The sequence below is a fragment of the Protopterus annectens genome, chromosome 1.part1 (genome assembly GCF_019279795.1).
Source record: "Protopterus annectens isolate FY-2018-M chromosome 1.part1, PAN1.0, whole genome shotgun sequence".
Lineage (NCBI taxonomy): Eukaryota > Metazoa > Chordata > Ceratodontiformes > Protopteridae > Protopterus > Protopterus annectens.
In genome coordinates this window covers 1,446,609,015-1,446,629,270 of record NC_056726.1, presented here as the reverse complement: position 1 = coordinate 1,446,629,270, position 20,256 = coordinate 1,446,609,015, and positions in this window count along the sequence as shown.

Genomic DNA, 20,256 nt, shown 5'->3' with positions numbered 1-20,256 from the left:
ATGTATCTTATTGTACATATCTCTATGTGTGTATGTGTAGTTACATATATATATATATATATATATATATATATATGCCTGTATCTGCATATATGTGTCTGTGTATATGTACCCCAGGGATGGCCATGTAGTGTGTGGTCTTGGTTATGGGATCTGCAATACTTGGTACTATATTACAGGGGGGAAGTGCTTGGCTGGGGGGAGTATACCTATTCGTACCAGACATATATTGCATGGGGCCTCTCAACCCCATTAACATAGCATGGGGACATATATGTTTTTAACTCAAACTAAACAAACAGTGTTGCTTCTTTGAATGTTTCCCCAAATGCTGTTCCTTTGAACACGGTGCATGTATTGCCAGGTACCAGTGGACAGGATCGGTGCACCGAAAATGTAGTATCTATGACAGATGTGACTCAAATCCCCAATCTTAAAGACTGGTTGAGAACACCAATAGGGTTGAATAGATATGAGAATTTAAACAATAAAGCACCAGTAGAGGATGATCATAGTATGACTTTATCAAACTTACTGAATGACTTAGACGCTTGTATGTTAAAATATAAAAAGTTGAACTTGGAAATTGAATATTTCCAAGAATGTCTTAGAGCGGAAATAGTGCCGAAGGGACTAAGATCTTGGCGCTACCCCACAGGCCTTATTGCAGGGTCCGAATTTCATCAGGACCTTATTAAAATGTTCAACCAGCATGGTTTGCAGCTTATACAAATGATGATAAGACACTATTCTATCATGGCCAAAGAGTTGGGGGAAAAAATTGAGAAAGTGGATGTCTCTATTAAACAACATGTTGATTTTGTAAGGTACAAGTATGAGTATGTACGGTATTTTCAAAGTATCGAACAGCATATTGAGAAGATGAGACAAATCAAAATTAAAAAAACTTGACAGGGACCATTTGCACTATAGCAAGGATACCCTCACAGACAAGGTCCAATAACCATCATGTAGCATTGGAACACCATGGGCAAATAAACAATGAGAATACATTTATGTTGAATAATACAACACAATCGTTGTCTCCTCTACAACAAACTGCAAATGTAGTGATGGAGAGTGATCAATTGAGGAGGAGCAAAAGAATAAAAAAACGTAACAAGAATGATTTGAGAGCTATAGCAAACAATGGTGGGGGAGGGCCTGCCACTAATAATCAGGGTTTTCGAAAGAGGAATCAAAAGAAACAATGGAACAGGAAGAAAAATCAAAACAACAGGAGATGACTATAGAGGTTAATGAAAATTATCTGCCTAAGCTTATTAAAAACAGAAAAGGGGACTTTACAATATATAATTATTCATCCTTTCAAGTTTCAGAACAACTGGCAGACATTCTTTCAAAAGGTTTAACCTTTGTTCCATCATGTAAAATAAATCTGGCAGAGTCCATTTGTGACCTGAAACTTTTCATAAGAAAATTAAATTTGAAATATTTATTAGGTAACCAACCAACGAATTACATTGAATTTAAAGTGGCAAGTTGTTTTAACCCACCCTTGCATAATTCTCTTTGTATATTTGAAAAGTTTTGTGAGTTAGATTTAAGACAATTGAGTAAATGTAGGTCAAACTTTATTCATAATTTAAATCAAGAAAAAAAGTTTGATCTTGAATGTTTACTGTCTGCAAATATTAGGATTATGAATCCAGATAAGGGAGGAGGTTTGGTTTTTATGGATTTGCCAGATTATGAAAGCTGCATCAAAGACATCTTAGAAGGTGAGGCCTATCATTTAGCATGACTAAATGAATATAATAAAGCCAATCAATTCATTAAAAGCTTTCTTAATGAGCTTTTTATTGAAGCTAGAATTGATTTACATACATTCACTTATCTAATGATATTGGCTCCCAGAGTACCATACATGTTTGGAGTTCCGAAAATTCAAAAAGATTTTCGGAACCCCCCTTTCAGGCCAGTAGTGGATGGGAGAAATTCATCAACTTATGCATGTGCCAAATTTGTAGATTCCATATTGAAAATGTATGCAACAAAGGAACAATGGATTCTTAAAGATTCTTGGGCATTTCTGAGTAGTCTGAATAAACTCACTTATAAAGAACAGTACAACTTCTTGACAATAGATGTAAGGGAGTTATATACTTGCATTCCACAGCAGCAGGGAATAGAATGGGTGATAGCAAGAATGCGACAGAAAAATGCTCCTGAAACTGAAATTTTTTTAGTACAAGAAATTTTAGATATAATTATATCTTGTAATTTTATTTTCTTTGATAAACAGTTTTATATACAGAAAAAAGGAGTGGCAATGGGCTCACCGTGTGGCTCTAGTTATGCTAATTTGGTTTTGTCCTACTGGGAAACTACATATATTTTTGGTAATGACTATTTTAAAGATGAAACTAGGTATTATGGGAGATTCATAGATGACATATTCATGGTCATCGAGGGATCAGCACAAATAGCCACTAATTTGGTAGCCATAATGAATGGTACAACAGATTTCTTGAGATTAACCCACTCATTTCATACTACATCTATAGTCTTTTTGGATGTAAATTTAACAAAAAATACATCAGATAAGCGCTATGAAGCTACATTGCATAAGAAACCAACATATTTCAATACATTTCTACATTTCACAAGCGCCCATCCATTATATCAAAAACGTTCGGTATTAAAAGGTCAATTGCTGATGGCAGCAAGAATGATCACGACAAATGAGAAATTTAAAGAAGAATGTTTGGTATTAAGGCAAATGTTCTTAAATAGGGCTTATCCACTTAAAATGATAGAAGAGCTTATACAAGAAGTGTCATTCAAAAGAAGGAGTGGGGTTTACGAACCAATCCTCAAGATACATTCAGAAATTGGGTCTAACTAAGACAATCTTAGGAACATGTTGGAAGTTGACCCTAATATAGTATATAATCAATCAAATGAATTTAATTTTGCATATATCATGAATTTTTCCTCCGATCATGCTCAAATAAGGGATATCATAATCAAAAATTGGTCTCTGTTGAAAGATGATGTTACTTTGGGCTCAAAATTTAAATTTATGCCCAAAGTTGTTTGGAGGAAAGGTATTAGTTTTAAAGTAATCTTTCAAAGACAGAGGTTGATTACTCAGAGAAGCACAGGTATGATGCAGTGTGGATCTTGCCCTTATTGTTACACTATAGATGTGGGTAGTAATTTAGACATTAATGGTTGTCAAATCATGTTGAAAAGGAAATTTAATTGTAACACCAGGGGGGTAGTATACATGGCAAAATGCCAAGCATGTCCTTCCTTTTATATAGGAAAAACAGATCAAAAATTTAGGGATAGAATATCTGAACATTTGAGAAGTATAGTACAGAAAAGGGAGGACAATGCTTAAGCGAGACATACGGCTGCCCATCAAGATCATAAGTTCAAATTTAAGGTCATTCATCAGATCACACAAGATGGAAGAGGGGGCCTTATGGTTTATTATTAGAGAAAATGGAATTATTTTGGCAAATCAGACTCAATGCACATATGTACCCAGGCCTGAATGATAAATGCTACATAATGTGCTTATTGAAATTGCGGAGTTTGGAAATATAATGTGTAATGTATGGTATTCGAATTTTAGTCTGGTAGTATCTTTAGTACATGAAAATCAAATTTTTGTGCTATAAATGCATATATCATAGATCATTTATCCTAACTTTGCAAATATATTGAACATGTATTAGTAATGATGAGATATCAATTTTATGGAAATGAAGTTTAATAAATTTGTTAAGTAGGTTCAATTATTTTGGAATAATATAATGATATATTTTATACTAATTAAAGTTAGTTATTTCAATTTAATTTTTGTATTGTTTATGTGTAAATGGAGTAAGGTTAAATTAAGTTAATTAAATTTACACATAATATATTTATTATATTATGATATAGATTTATTAGTATTTTACCATAATATTTGATTATTTTATTATTGTATGATTATATTTTTCATTTTTTATTTTTTATTTCGTACTTAATTAAGGTCATGAGATTGGTGCGTTATCTACATGATTATTTAGGTATTCATGTTTCAGTAAATGTGGGTCACATTGTGATTTATGGTCAAAAAGTAAAAAGTAAAATTTAATTTTAATTTTAATTCTATAATGTCGAGCGATCTGACTTGTTATAACTCAAGGTTCATTTAGAAATGCTGCATTTCTATTTGAAAAGTATTTATGATGTATTCCAAGGATGCCGGAGTACAAAATAGATTTTAAATAACATTTTAGAGTAAAAAGATTTTGTATGTGTAATTTAGGCATGTTTGTTTAAAAGCTTAAGGATTTGTTGGTATTTAAATTTTTGGCGCGAACTTTATATATAGAAGTTCCCAAAGACATTGTGTTGTTGTATTTCTGAAGAAATCCTACATTTAGTTGGGACGAAAATGTTTTTATTTGAGCATTTAAATAAAATCAGCAGTCTCAGAAGTTGTCTTGCAGCGTTTTTTCAGAAGTTTGACATATATGTTTTTGTTATATCCCCATTGTTATCTCCAGATGTCTGTCCATATACTCCTATATATGTGTATGTATATATCTGCTGATATATACATGACCTGCTCTATATATTTACACATGTAGATGTAGACATATATATCCATAGATGTAGGCATTTGCATGTATATATGTTCATATATATTTATACATATATCAATATGTTGTACCTGTTTAGACATTAATATATTTACTCACACACATACATCTATATGTTGGAATAGATTCTCTGTATTGTTGAATGACTGAACTGGATGATATGTTTGTGAAAACATCAGGTTTATGTATACCTACCATCATAAATCACTTTGTGTATGGTGTGCAGGGTCCTGGGTAAGAGCTTTGCAGAGGCAGTTTATTTTGTTGCTGGCCAGAACATGGCCTGTTGCATACAGAGTGATTAAGGCACTTTAAAGCAGTGGTAAGTGGGTTTGCGCAGAGGTAAGCACTGCTAAATCCTGGTTACAGTTTCTTATACACAGTTAGCTTCTAAATTGCTTAACCTGTGTAGGCAGTGCTTAGCTCCACTCATACCCATGCAAACCTGCTTACAACTGCTTTAAAGTGCCTACTCTCGCTTCTCCCCACGCTAACCTCTTTAAAAGGAAAGAAAAAAGGGTTGATAGACAAGTGGTGAAAAAGGGGTACAAAGAGGGTAGGTCAGTATGGAAAATAGCTAGGCATGTGCAGGAAGGGTGTAGGAAAGGTCCATAGCTGTCCATTTCTTCTACAGCAACAACTGCATATACACTAAATTTGGAGGTAGAATTGGACCCTCAAATCCCTGGGAGAGGGGTGAGGACAACATGCATTCATTGTAATGCCAATTAGACCAGATTACATGTGTCCAGTGGACATGTGTGCGAAATGGACAGCCATGTATCAGGCGAGATTGTTTTGTGGGAACAGATTGCCCTTCATTTTCTTTTCAGGTGGGAGTGGAATGTTGGGGAGGGGTTGTAGATATATTTGGGGAGGTAGATTGAGTATGTTAACAGACATGACACACAAGACACATACGGGGTGGTATATGACACATGTGGGGGGGTAAACACCTTGATGGGGAGGTGTGTTGAGATATCGGAAGCCCACAAGCCCCCTAGTGGTAACAGTGGAACTGAGGGTCTCTACCCTTGAGCAGTCACCATGGTGTCACCACAGTGCCATACCCTTGTGAAATATGACTGCAGACCATCCACCTGCTGACACATGTACACCTACAACACAAATGGATAACATTATGGAGATAACAATCAGTGTTACTGACAGCTGAAATGCATCATAGCTGCATGGCTACACTACCTGACATGCATGCATTGCACATTACCCCTGACAACATCTTACACTGCAGTACATTGCAGCACTCTATAACAGTCACCGTGTGCATCAGAACCATATTAGCCTTTCCCTGCATCGATGTTATGGATGACAGGGATGTGGCACAGGTATCATCAAATACACAGGGCGTGTTGCTGGTTTGCCAGAGGGCCGAGGGTGGTCCATACATGCGTTACCATGTTTGTGGGTGAGGGGTTTTATTTATATATATATATATATATATATATATATATATATATATATATATATATATAGATATAGATATATGTACGTATATGGGTAGGTATATATTGTGGGTTGTTTATATACCTATATCTATATGACTGTCTGTATATCTGTAGACATACTTGTCTAATTATATATCACACAGCTATTTATCTATATGTGGGGTGCATAAAGACATCTGGTCCACATTCTGTAACTGTCTTTCATTCACAGCTGCACTGTTGTGCCTTACTGCAACACAACCAGGTGTCACATATGAACACAGACTAACAATAGGGTGGTATATATGGTGAGAGATTGCTGGTAAGCCTATTATATACCTATGGCATTTGTGCATGCTGCATTAGACATTAACTTGACTGTCTTGCGTGTGGTGTGCTCTGATACACATGTGTCTATCATGACGGCAGTACTTCCACCACCAACTATTGCCCACATTAACATACCAAACACACATATTACGGCTTACATCTTTGTCATTCATTGCTGATCTGAAACAGTTGGCGGGTATGTCCCACTGCCTACAGGGACAGACAATATTGGCCAGAGCAGTTGTTCAGCAGAACTTCATTACAGGGACAACTACAGATGGCATATATAAATCATTCCACATCATATAGCCTATTATTCTATACCACATACTACAGTCAATTACATACATATATGTTTTACACACCTGTCATTTTTTTCTGACAGCTGTGACAGCTTGTTGTTGTTTAAGTTTTTTTTTTTTCTTTTTTTTTCTTTTTCTGTGTGTCTCTCCCTCCCCACTAGAGTGATTGAGCTGGTTTGAATGGATTGCAGCATGGCTTTTGTAAGTGATGCACATGACCAGGTGATGGGCTTTGCACCAGTCAATGTGCAACAGTTGCTAATTGCATGCAGCCTGCTGTGTAGTACTTCAGATAACCACTGTCATGGCAACCCAGTACTATAAAATACTGGCTCATGTGGGCGTTTTCCCTTAACCTTTCCAGTATGGAGGACATCTTTCCTGTATGTGGGCAGCAGTGTTACAGACAGCAGGTTGCAATACCTCTTACAGCAGGAATTGTAGACACAGGCCAATTACACATTTTTATGAGGTTCCAGACCTACAGACAGAGTGAGTAGTGTTGTTATGTGCATTGTATATTGCTGGTCTTGCAGTGTTTGTGTGTACATAGTAGTTTAGGGTGGAATGCAGTCTGTCTGCATAGCTCTCAACTGTGGGCCTATCCACATGATGGCCCGTGAATTGTCTGTTTGGTTTGGTCTGTGCACTACACAGGTCTTGTCTTAGATATATCACTGGCAGTCTGTATGTTGCATGCTATCAGTACATGGCTACAACTATTTGTGTTTCTGATGTCTTATTCCTGCATTAGAGTATGTTGCAACAAATCCTGTAACACCAGCAATTTCCAGGATGTGTAACAGCAATATTGCAAGTATGGCCATGTGTCCCTGCCTCTGTCCTCCACACATATGGCACGCTTTGTCCTGCTTTGATACATTTAGGGGTTGTGGGGTAATGGCCTATCATTATTTACTGCTAGCATTCCTGCTACCATCCCAGTCATATCCTGGACTCCCACAAAATATATTGGTCAGGGTCCATACATGTGATAGATATATTGACATTACCACAACTAATACATTTCCCCCTAGGGCTTGACTACAGGGTGTAATTGGAGGTTGCTGAAATACATCAGTAATTGTTGATTGTTACCTGTCTTGAAGGCAAATCCTTTGTCAACTGTTGCACTAATTGAAGGCCTTGGCCTGGACAGCATAGTATGTTATATATCCACATTGCTTGCATCTACTGTTTTGTGTGGGCCTTGCATTCATCACTGATTACATAGTTCAGACTTTATGTGCTGTAAGTAATGGCATACATTATCATATAGTGCACAAATAAAGGTTTTCTGTGTATGCATACCTGTGTGTCGTGTCATGTCCTTTGAATTGTGAGAGGGGGTATATGTTTAATGCAAGTATTCTCATTTGTGGAAATAGTTGCCACACTACACATTTCACAGGTACCAGTTACAGGGCTTATGGCTGAGGGATATACTTTGCACCCAGTACTTCCACACTGCTTCTACATATGTATGGCTACTAATACCTTTTGTCTGTGTATATGTGTATGTACCTAGATATATATATATATATATTATATATATATATATATATATATATATATATATATATATATATATATATATATATATATATATATATATATATATATATATATATATATATATATATATATATATATATATATATATATATATATATATATATATATATATATATATATATATATATATATATATATTATATATATATATATATATATATATATATATATATATATATATATATATATATATATATATATATATATATATATATATATATATATATATATATATATATATATATATATATATATATATATATATATATATATATATATATATATATATATATATATATATTATATATATATATATATATATATATATATATATATATATATATATATATATATATATATATATATATATATATATATATATATATATATATATATATATATATATATATTATATATATATATATATATATATATATATATATATATATATATATATATATATATATATATATATATATATATATATATATATATATATTATATATATATATATATATATAATATATATATATATATATATATATATATATATATATTTATATATATATATATATATATATATATATATATATATTATATATATAATATATATATATATATATATATATTATATATATATATTATATATATATATATATATATTATATATATATATATATATATATAATATATATATATATATATATATATTATATATATATATATATATATATATATATATATATTATATATATATATATATATATATTATATATATATATATATATATATATATATATATATATATATATATATATATATATTATATATATATATATATATATATATATATATATATATATATATATTATATATATATATATATATATATATATATATATATATATATATATATATATATATATATATATATATATATTATATATATATATATATATATATATATATATATATATATATATATATATATATATATATATATATATATATATATATATATATATATATATATATATATATATATATATATATATATATATATATATATATATATTATATATATATATATATATATATATATATATATATATATATATATATTTTATATATATATATATATATATATATATATATATATATATATATATATATATACCTGAACATATTTGTTAATCTATAGATGTGTGTTGTGTGTGCATTTCTGAACCATTGTAATGTGTACTCCTTCTACATTGTACATTCCCTATGGTAGAATGACTTTTCTGCATGATATGTTGCAGATATTGCCCTGACATTTACAGGTGAATTGGCTTACTGTTAAAGCATTGCGGCTGTGTTGTGGAGGGTTCTGTAGTCAAGAACTGCATGTGCTGGATATTGGATAGCACAGTGTATCTGTTAGGGCTGTGGAGGGGTAACATATCCCTAATTACCAGGTATCCCTCATTTGAGCCCCCACCCCCATTAACAGTGCATATGGTCTGTTATGTTGTAGTAAGTGGTTCAGGATTTTGTTCCCATTTGGCAATGCTATACACAGTTCTATATATATATATATATGTCTATCTGTCTACATTTCCAGATATATATCTGTCCATATGTACATGCATGATGTTTGGCTCATATTTTTGGCCTGTACCTCATTCTCTTGGCACTTGACATGGATGATCACAGGACTGTAGTCAGTAACTAGTGCCAACACGTTTGTGTTTCAGACTTAATTTCCTTCAAAACATGTGTTCTAATACATATAACTGTGTAGCTAGCAACATTTTAGGTGTCTTAGAGCAGTATTTGACAAATATCCCTACTTGTACCCACATTTTGGCAACTTTGTCTAGAATTCTTGCATTAAGAGGTTGTGTGGTATGATATTATTACATTTCCTGTACTGTTGACTGATTGTGCTGGATGATATGTTTGTGAAAACATCAGGTTATGTATATCTGCCATGGTTTAGTGGTAGATCACTTTGTGTATGGAGAACGGGTTCCTGGGTTCGAGCCTTGTGGAGGCAGTTCCTTTTGTTGCTGGGCAGAACAAAGGACGTTAGGTGCAGAGTGATTAAGGCACTTTTAAGCAGTTGCAAGTGGGTTTGCGCAGGTTTGCGCGATGGTAAGCACTGCTAACCTCTGCTTATGTTTTCTTACAGTCAGCTTCAAATTTCTCAACCTGTGTAGGCATAGCTTACCCCTGCACAAACCCGCGCAAACCTACTTACTGCTGCTTAAAAGTGCTTAGTGCTGCTTACCCCCATGCTAATTTCTTTAAAAGAAAAGAAAAAGGGTTTGATAGGAAAGTGGTGAAAAATGGGGCACAAAGAGGAAAAGACAGTAGGGAAAATAGCTAGGCATGTGCAAGAAGGGTATAGGAAAGGTCCATAGCTGCCCATTTTTTCTACAACAGCTGTGCATATACACTAAATTTGAAGGTACATTTGGACTCTCAAACCCCTGGGAGAGGGGTGAAGACAACATACATTCATTGTGATGCCATTTAGACCAGATTACATGTGTCCAGTGGACATGTGTGCAAAATGGACAGCTACGTATGGGGTGAGATTTTTTTGTGGGAACAAATTGCCCTTTTTTTTTTCAGGTGAGAGTGGGATGTTGGGGAGAGGTAGTAGGTATATTTGGGGAGGTTGATTAGGTAGGTTAACAGACAAGACACACAAGATGCATACAGGGCCGGTATATGACACATGTGGGGGGAAAACACCTTGGACGGGGAGGGGTGTTTGGAAGTCACAAGCCCATGAGCCCCCAACTGAAAACACTGAGACTGAGGTCCCCACCCATGGGCAGTCACCACTACACCTTCACGGCCCCAAAGGTGGCTGTGTTGGGGATTGTGTAGGAGGGGCAGGCTCACCCTCTAATAGCGCCACTTGGTCCTCAAGTTAGCATAGCCTCTCTTGATACTCCAGATCAAGCTCCCTACTCACCATGGCCCGGACCTGTTGACTGGTGACAGTTTCCCCTCCGCAACCGCTCCGAGGGGGGGTTGAGCCCCATCACCTGCAGTGGTTCATCCTGAAGGAGGCACAGGGCCCACGGAGGAGGAGGTCCCAGGCTGGGCCCCAGATGTGCTGGTGCCTGGTGCCACAGCCAGCTGAGGTGGAACTGGTGGGACCGGCCTTCCTATACGAGCTCTGTTGTCGCAGGTTTATGACAGATATGGGTTAGTAACAGTCAACAGCATTCAGACTTACCTATCTAAATAAACTTGGATTCACATTTGGATTGTTGGTCTTATCCATATTATTGGAATACCATTGGATTGCTATTGCGCTGTCATTTTCGTATATAGCATTCAGGATTAGTTATAACAGCATGCATAGGTATTCCCATAAACCCAACACATCAGATTTAAGACAGTTGCAGAGCAAGCAGAACACATGCATATATGGAACAACAGTGGCCATTACAGGAGCATGTGGGTTTCATTGATGGCAGCAAGCCACCATTATGGGTGTATTTTACCATGGCATATGCATAGAAACAAATGTGAATATTTATAAACCATTAGGACATATGTCTCAACAAAAGTTTGGAGTGTACACATACCAGTTGAGGAGTGTCATTGGGTTATTATGCACATATGGTAGGGGTGAGAGAGAGGGTTCAATTAACAACTAATATATCCTTGTAATTTTCACAACATTCTTAGTCACTGCAATGATCTTTCCCTTACATGTATTATTACACTACACAATGGCCTTATATTGTACACTGGTATGTTTATAGATTATTGTATATGTGACCTGTGTCTTACATACAGCCGTGACAGGCTGCATGTGTTAATGCAACATATGTTGAGAATTGCTGTAATACACTCTGGGTGAGGTGCTAGAATGACAGGTTGGTTTTCATATACATTCTCAGACTATGTACACGTTTGACTATCAGTTATATGTCATTGACAACTGCCTACATTTCTTGGATCATCATACTGAATTTTCAGGGGAACAGGGTACCAAGCTGGTGATATGGGACACTTATCTGGACATGCTGGACAGATTGGAAAAGTTGTGGTGTATAAATATGCATACAATTTACAATATGAACATTCAAGCAAATTCTGTACAGTTGGGTGTAATTATGCATACAGCTTTCTTTCTAAATGTTCTATCACAATCTGTACAGCTGTGGGGTATGATGACGCATACCACTTAGTATCACTCCCAAGATTCAAACCCCTGCTGTGTGTGACAAAAAATTATAGCCAACATCACAGTACACTGTGCTATCAGGAAATTATTTTAAAGCTTTCAACTGTTTTCTATCTATGTCTCCCTAACTTGTACGATATGACTGACCTCTTGGCACTTCCAACATTGTTATGCAGGACTTCATACCCATTTTGTCTGCATACCATGGTGTGGGTGACACTGCTTAAGATACAACAGTACTATTTATAGTATGGAACATATCGCTAACATATGAGAGAATAATAAACAGAAGCACTCCAGGGTTTATATCTTTATTCACAGACTATTGCACATTTATTTCTACTGGTACAACACTTTCTAAGGCTCTTATATTTTTTGTTATGACATTACATGCAGACTGATTACTAACCTGCCTCGTGATGCAGCCTTTGCAGCCTAGCATCATGGGCTTGCTGGTTCGCAGCCTGCTCATCTGCAGCTGTCAGAGAAATGCATTGATATTTAGCCATACCTATCCATAGTATACACTAACTAGGCAATTATTTACTACTTAGTAGAATGTGAACTTACTCGATACTGGGGCATTGGCCATCTGCCGAGACTCCTGTATACACTGTTCCAGTACATTCCCCCTCCACCGCTTCAGGTCAGCATGGTGGTGCCTGACCTGCTCACCAGTCCGGGGGATATCTGTGGCACTGGTGAAGTCACAGGTGAGACTGTCCCAGGCCTCCACTTTGTACTGCGAGCCCTGGTACTGAACCTGCAGTAGTCTCTGATCATGGTGTTTTACCAGGAGCCATATCATGGTTTTTGACTCCTGGATGCCCCAGCACTGCGCTCTAAATCGAGTGCCTTCACCTACACCAGCCGTTCTGCCTGCAGTAGGAAGCTACAACCAGTTATGAGAAGTATTCCCACCTGTGAGGTTTAAATACGGCCATTTTCCCACACTTTCCCATGATTGGCTAGTTTTGAAAAGGTTAAGCTATGGGTACACCTGCTTACATAAGTTTGGCACTGCTTAAAGAGGTATACCACTAGGCAGATTTAATTGGCTCCCCCTACACATTGCTTACACTTACTAACATGAACTGTGCTGCGGTTAGCATTGCTTAATAGTTGATTATCACTATATTTCCCATTTGGCAATTATTTATTTTTCATTACAGGTTATATATGTGTCTGGTATCCGTGATTCATGTGTACATACACTGTATGGGGACCTGAGGATTTCTACACTTTATTACAATCACACCTCAGATCTATGCTTACTGCAGTACTCCAGTTCACATATTTATCTTGTGTAGAAGGTTATACTGCTTCACACTGTACATAGATTCAGTTCACATGTTTGGTTTGGTTTTCCTGTGGTGAGGATTAGTTTGCTGATACCTCATTCCTAGCTATTGCTATGATGGCTTAGTGGTTAACTACTGTGACTATAGTGTATAGGTTCATAGGTTCATAGGTTTATACTAGGCTATCTGCCCTAAGGCATTTATAAGCCTAGCCCAAAGTTTTGTGGCTTACGCCACCCCTTATATGAAAAAATACTGTACCCATTAGTTTGTTGTGCCTCTGTCCAGCAGTGACACAGAGATGATTCCCGGGGTAACCTACGATCTCCCATCCACAGGTCAAGATTTCTCTTGAACAGAGCCAGCGAGGTGCTCTGCCTCACATGGACCGGGATTTTATTCCACAGCATAGGGAGTCTGAGTGATAAATCTATCCCTCCAGCATGTCCTATTTATATCCATGCTAAGGTTTAAGTCGCTTGCTCTAGTGGTTTTGGTGGATTTGGATTTTTTGAGGTGGAGCATGTCCATTAATTCCAGGTTGGACATGGCCTTGTATGTCAGGCACATGTCACCTCTGAGCAGACGGTATGCGACTGAATAGAGCTGGAGTTTCTTCAATCTTTCAGCATATGACAGATTTTGGAGTCCCTTTATCCTTTTGGTGAGGAACTTTTGGGGTCTCTCCAATTGCTGCAGATGTCGGGTGAGATACATCCCGAATGGGGCATTGTACTCGATTATTGGTCTGATAAGTGAAGAGTACAGGGGAACAATGACCTCACTAGATCTGGATGTGAATCCCTTCATGATCAGGTGGGCAATGTAGAAGGTCTTTCTAACCACTTTAGCAACGTGAGTGTCAAAAGAAAGGCCACTGTCAACCTGGGTCCCCAGGTCCCTGATAACCTCTTCTGTGCTTAGTGGATTGCCACCTATATGGTAGCTTGGGGTTACCTTGTTTTTCCCGAAGGGTATGACTATACATTTTTTGGCGTTTAACTTCAGGCCATGGCTCTGGCACCAGGGTCCTGAGTTTGAGCCTTGCAAAGGCAGTTTATTTTGTTACTAGGCAAAACAAGGGTCATTGGATACAGAGTGATTAAGGCACTTTAAAGCAGTTGTAAGCGGGTTTGCGTGATAGTAAGCAATGCTAACCTCTGGTTACAATTTCTTACACTGCTTAATCTGTGTATGCAATGCTTACCCCCACGCAAACACACTTAAACATGCTTACTACTGCTTATTTGTGCTTAAACCTGCTTACTAGTGCCTTATTTATTATGACACTGACACTTCACATGTGCATTTAATGCAGTACTCCAGTTCACATTTAAATATTATTATATAGGTTATAAGGCAGAAAGATGTGAGAATATGTTCATATACCAGTTTCACATGGAAAATGGTATGTGCTGCAGTAGGACTCGAACCGGGAATGCCTGTCCATTAGGCGGATGATCTAACCACTACACTATTGCTGTTCTGTTTTATTTGCATATATATTCCTTGTTATCCTCTTCAGCCTTTTCAGCTGCTTTACCTGTAGCTAAGCGATGGGCAAACCCGCGCACCTACGGTTAGCTGTACTGGTTTTTTTTTAAAAAATTACTACAAGGAGTTCTTCATTTTATTTCAGTGTACTGTTGCTGTTGAACACATGGGGATTGTTGGGGATATGTGGACACTTATGAGTGGTCTCGCTCGTTTATTTACACATTCTTCTGTTCTACTTTGCAGGGGCATGTTTATTCTGAGAACTCTGCTCTCAGAAACACCCCTTGAACTCGTCCACGCTCTGTGTAGCATTAGGAGTTCAGGCAGCACTCCTTCTTTAATATGCATGGTGCGCTGCCATCTTCCTCTTAAAATGCCGCTTCCATGCAGGACTATATTAGTTCTGCATGGGAGATTAGTAAATCCGGGGGAATGTTATTTTTCTCCACTGACTTATTGTTAAGATGGATGCATTTTGCACATGGGATGTGTTTCTTCCTCGGTTAAAATTCAAACCAGTAATCCTTTTCTTTTATTTGCCTTGATATTTATTGTATGTAGAAAGTTTATTTTTAGGGGTTGGCTGTTTGTAAAGGGCAGAGAAAGGTTAGTGAGATGATTTCAGACAGATTTATTTGGACTGGATGGGAATACCTTCTCAGAAACATATCAGTAGCATTTTTTTTTTGCAGTTTGCATTTGGATGTTCTGTCAGAATTATTCTAGATGTAAGAGGTGGGAAGTTGGTTATGACTGGATGTGGAGAAAAAATAAGATTTCCTTATCACTTTTTTTAATGCTTTGCAATGTTTATTATTGGACGTGTATTGTTTAGCACTTAACGTCCCACTGAAAATTCTTTGAATAATATTACAGTTATCACTTTTTGTATGCTTAACATTTTATTAAATTATGGCATTCTGTTTGCTAATGAGTAAGTTAATTTGATAAGGTGTGAGGTGAGTTTTATAGTATTATGGTGTATTTTTGCAGACTCTGGGAAGCTATGGCATGGGGTGGGATACAAAAAGGTTTGAAAGTCTATTTGTATTTGTAACTGCATGCTATGGCACATTTTGTTTTTAAGTGATTGTGTGCATTCTCAAAGTAAAAAGCATAATTGCTTTGCAAATAAATAGATTTTATAAAGTTACTCTTGTATCAAGTGTGATTTTAATTGCCTCAACATATTTGCATATAAAGAATTTGCATCCCTCTACAAGAAAGTTAGATAACTTGAGTTTTTCTGTTTAGTATTAAAACATGGGTGACTTGGTAGTATAGCGCATACCCAACAGTTCGTGTGTCTGTAAGGAACAGCATTTATCTGTCTTTATCTTTCAAGCTGAAGGCATGTTTTAAGTGACTGACACTGCATGTTTGCTCTTTTGATTAGATAAGTGGACTGGAAGAAATGGGCTGTGTGGTTGTCACCTTGCATCCATGCAGACTCGTCTGTGACATTTTGTTACAGATTCCTTGTTGAATCTCTTTGATGTGAGTTGGTATGTCCTCATGGTAATCATGAGTCCTCCTTTACCTTTCTAAAAATGAAGTAGTTCTTAATTTTGTATGCTGATAATACTCTGTCCTGTTAACACTCTCGGCTTCAGATTAATGACATAATGTAAAGTGGAGGGGGGGGGGGGTTGTAATTTGCTTTTGCTTTCCCTCATGCCCAAGATGTGCTCATGATGGATATGTTAGTCAGGCAGGTCTATTTGTTGTCTTCTTAGAAGTGTTTATGGATGAGTAGATGAAAAAGAAAGTACGGCTTTTGTTATTTTGAGATACAATTATAGGTCGTTTTCCCTTTATGTTTACCATATTTATTCTGTAAATTATTTAATATAACATTGTATTTTTTTATTTAAATGCATGTTTGCATTTTTGTTCTGAGAGAAGGAAAAGTATTAACATGTTTACACCTTTTAATACATTTGGTAGAATTTTCACTGACAACTTGAACTTTATAATTTTTAACTATTAAAAATTTAACTTAAATATAATATCAATTTGCGGGAGCTTATTTGAAAAGAAAATTTTGTTTCTGTATTATATTTTCTGTTGCAGACTTGAGCTTTTACTTAAACTAGCTTTATTCTTTATATTTTTGGATGATAATATTACTTTGGCAAATCATATTTTGCAACCCATGCACTCTACTTAAGAGGTATCAATAATTTAGACTAATGATACAATACTAAATGAATGATATAATAAAGTCTTGAAATTCTGTTAGTGGTGTAGATACAGTTGATGAACAAGGCAAAAGAAGGTACAGACCTCAGTGTACCAGTCTAGATATCACTGGCTGAGCAGGAATGGAAAACGCCTCATCCATCAACTGCTGGAAGTGAAGCAGTTTCAGATAAATTATCCATAATTTTACCACAACCATAGTAAATAGTTCAGTTATAGTACGGGGTGCTAAATGAGGAGAAATCTGTTAGTAGCCAGCATACCTCTCAGTTGTACAGATTTTCGCAGAATGTTCAGATTTTGGCCTCATATTTTTGGTTCATTTTTCATAAAATTGTGCTTTGCTGGCAAATTAATAGTAAATCACAAAACATTGAAGTTCAGAAATAATGACAGACCTTTGAGTTTCAGCTCTCATATCCTTCAGAAAATGTATACTAATGCAAAACCTGTAATTCTATCAACTTTCAAAGTTTGAAAGAGTAATATTTAAAAATCATTCCTGTTTTTGGGCCTTTGCCTACTTTTACTTATGCCTTTGTGCAGATTCCTTGCATTGAGAGATTGAGAGGAATGGTAGGCAAGTACACTTTTAAGAATTTCCTCTTCGTGGAAAATGAAGGAAGAAAGGAAGGAAAGAATAAATAAATAAATAAAAAATACTCCTGAAGTAAATGTTTAATTTATATTTAAGGTTTGGTGAATAGAGGATTACTAAGCCAGGAGGCTCACTAGACTCTGATGTTTGAATTAAAAGTGACTGCTTAAGTAAATGAATATGAAGGAGCTCCTTACTGAGGATGAAGGCAGCTTTACTACAATAACTTTATAATACACTTAATGGGGTTCTATGACCTGCTTTCTTACAGGTGGAACTGATTTATCTTTGGCATCCTTGTGAATGTATTTTTGTACAGTAGTGAGGTAGATAAGAAAGAACTAAGCCAGCATCTCTGAGCAAAAATAAGTTATCGGTAGAAAGTTGCCAAAAAAAACTTAGTTCTCCATGATGATAAGTAAAAGACAACAATAAAGATGAAGAGCATGATTCTACTCTCAGTGACACAGGCAAATGCACAAAACTTGAAACTGGCAGCCTGGAGCCATTTTTCCACTATTATTTTTAAAGCACAGACAAGAGAATTTGCAGAGACAAGCATTCGTGATATACCAATGAAATGAAGAAGGGTTCAAAGCAGCCTGGGAAAGTTTTATCTTCTGAGTGCTCTTAAAGATTGTGCATAAGTGCTGGTGGTTACAAAGAAGAGACTTCTACTTATCAGATCTCTCTTTCCTTAACGGAGTACAATACTTTATCACACTCAGACACAAATGGTACTGACCCCAAATTAACAAATCAGCAAGAGATGCATTGTACCAACCCAATGCCTTATATAGCCTTAGTGCTACAAAATGGCTCAGGAAGAAGGAATATTTGCCTTTTGTGCCTGAAACATTCAAAAACTGACACAGAAGATGATAAACAGACACATTTTGAATATTTAATAACGGTTTTATACTCCCTCTAATATTGCAGTGCTGCTGAGAGGTACAGAAATGGACTGCCAATGCAGTACCAAAAAAACTGGATTTGAAGTTAGTTCTGACACTTTTTTTTATGATTACCCTTTGGCAGTGCATTTTAATTTTTTGCTTGACATAAGAAAAAAATACACACACACGCGCGCGCGCACACACACACACACACATGCATATATATATATATATATATATATATATATATATATATATATATATATATATGAGAGAGAAAGAAATATAGCTATAAATATAGATACAGATATACATACAGATGTATACATAGTCTGTGAACTATCATGCTGCATATTCATGGGTGGTGGAGGGAAATCAAAGTGTGTAGAAAAAAACCCATGCAGGCACAAAAGGAAACTATTTATTCCAAACAAGCAATGAGTAAATCCCAAACCTCGAAGAAACAGACTGTCATATCACAAAAGCTGAATACAATGTGTAATGCGCAGATCTGCAGCTACTGACTTCTGCTACTGCTCATCTTTCAACAAGTGTGTGTGTGTGTGTGTATGTATGGTTTGCACAGTTGTGTATGGAACTCACATTGTCAGGAACAGTTTCATCAGAGAGAAATTTTTGCCCCTCTTTTTTCCCCAAAACTGCTTATTTTTGTATTGCGTATATCTTTATATTCATTTAATTATTTTTCTTACGTGGGAATCCATTTTATACTGTGTAAACAAACAATAAGGTATGGATTATGTTTTGAAAATTGCCCATATACTTGTATAAATATATAACAGACATTTCAGTTGTAATAATGTATTTATTGTTGCTTAGACTGAACAGCTCTAACTAGTTTACTGGGAAGCTGGATATGTTACATTTGTAGATATATGCAGTAGTATTGTTATGGAGATGTGCGCTTGCTTCTTGTACTACCCAGGTTTCACAGTGTTTTAGCTATATATTAAATGAGTCACTATAAAACAAGAACACACGTGCACACACATTCACATAGGCTAAATCATGGGGTATTAATATTATAGTTATTATTATTATTACTACTACTGTTATTACTTAGCAAGCTATGTCATTCTGACACTTGACGTATTAGCATTCAGCACAGTGTTCTCCTGGATATAGCTTTAAATCATATTCATGGAAAACCAGCAGTCAGGCAAGGAGACTGTGTATTAGGAGCCAACTTGCAGATTTGGGCTGCTTAAGGCATTAGCAATAATGCAAAATAGTTACATTCTGAACATGACTCATTGCATTCTTTTTGTT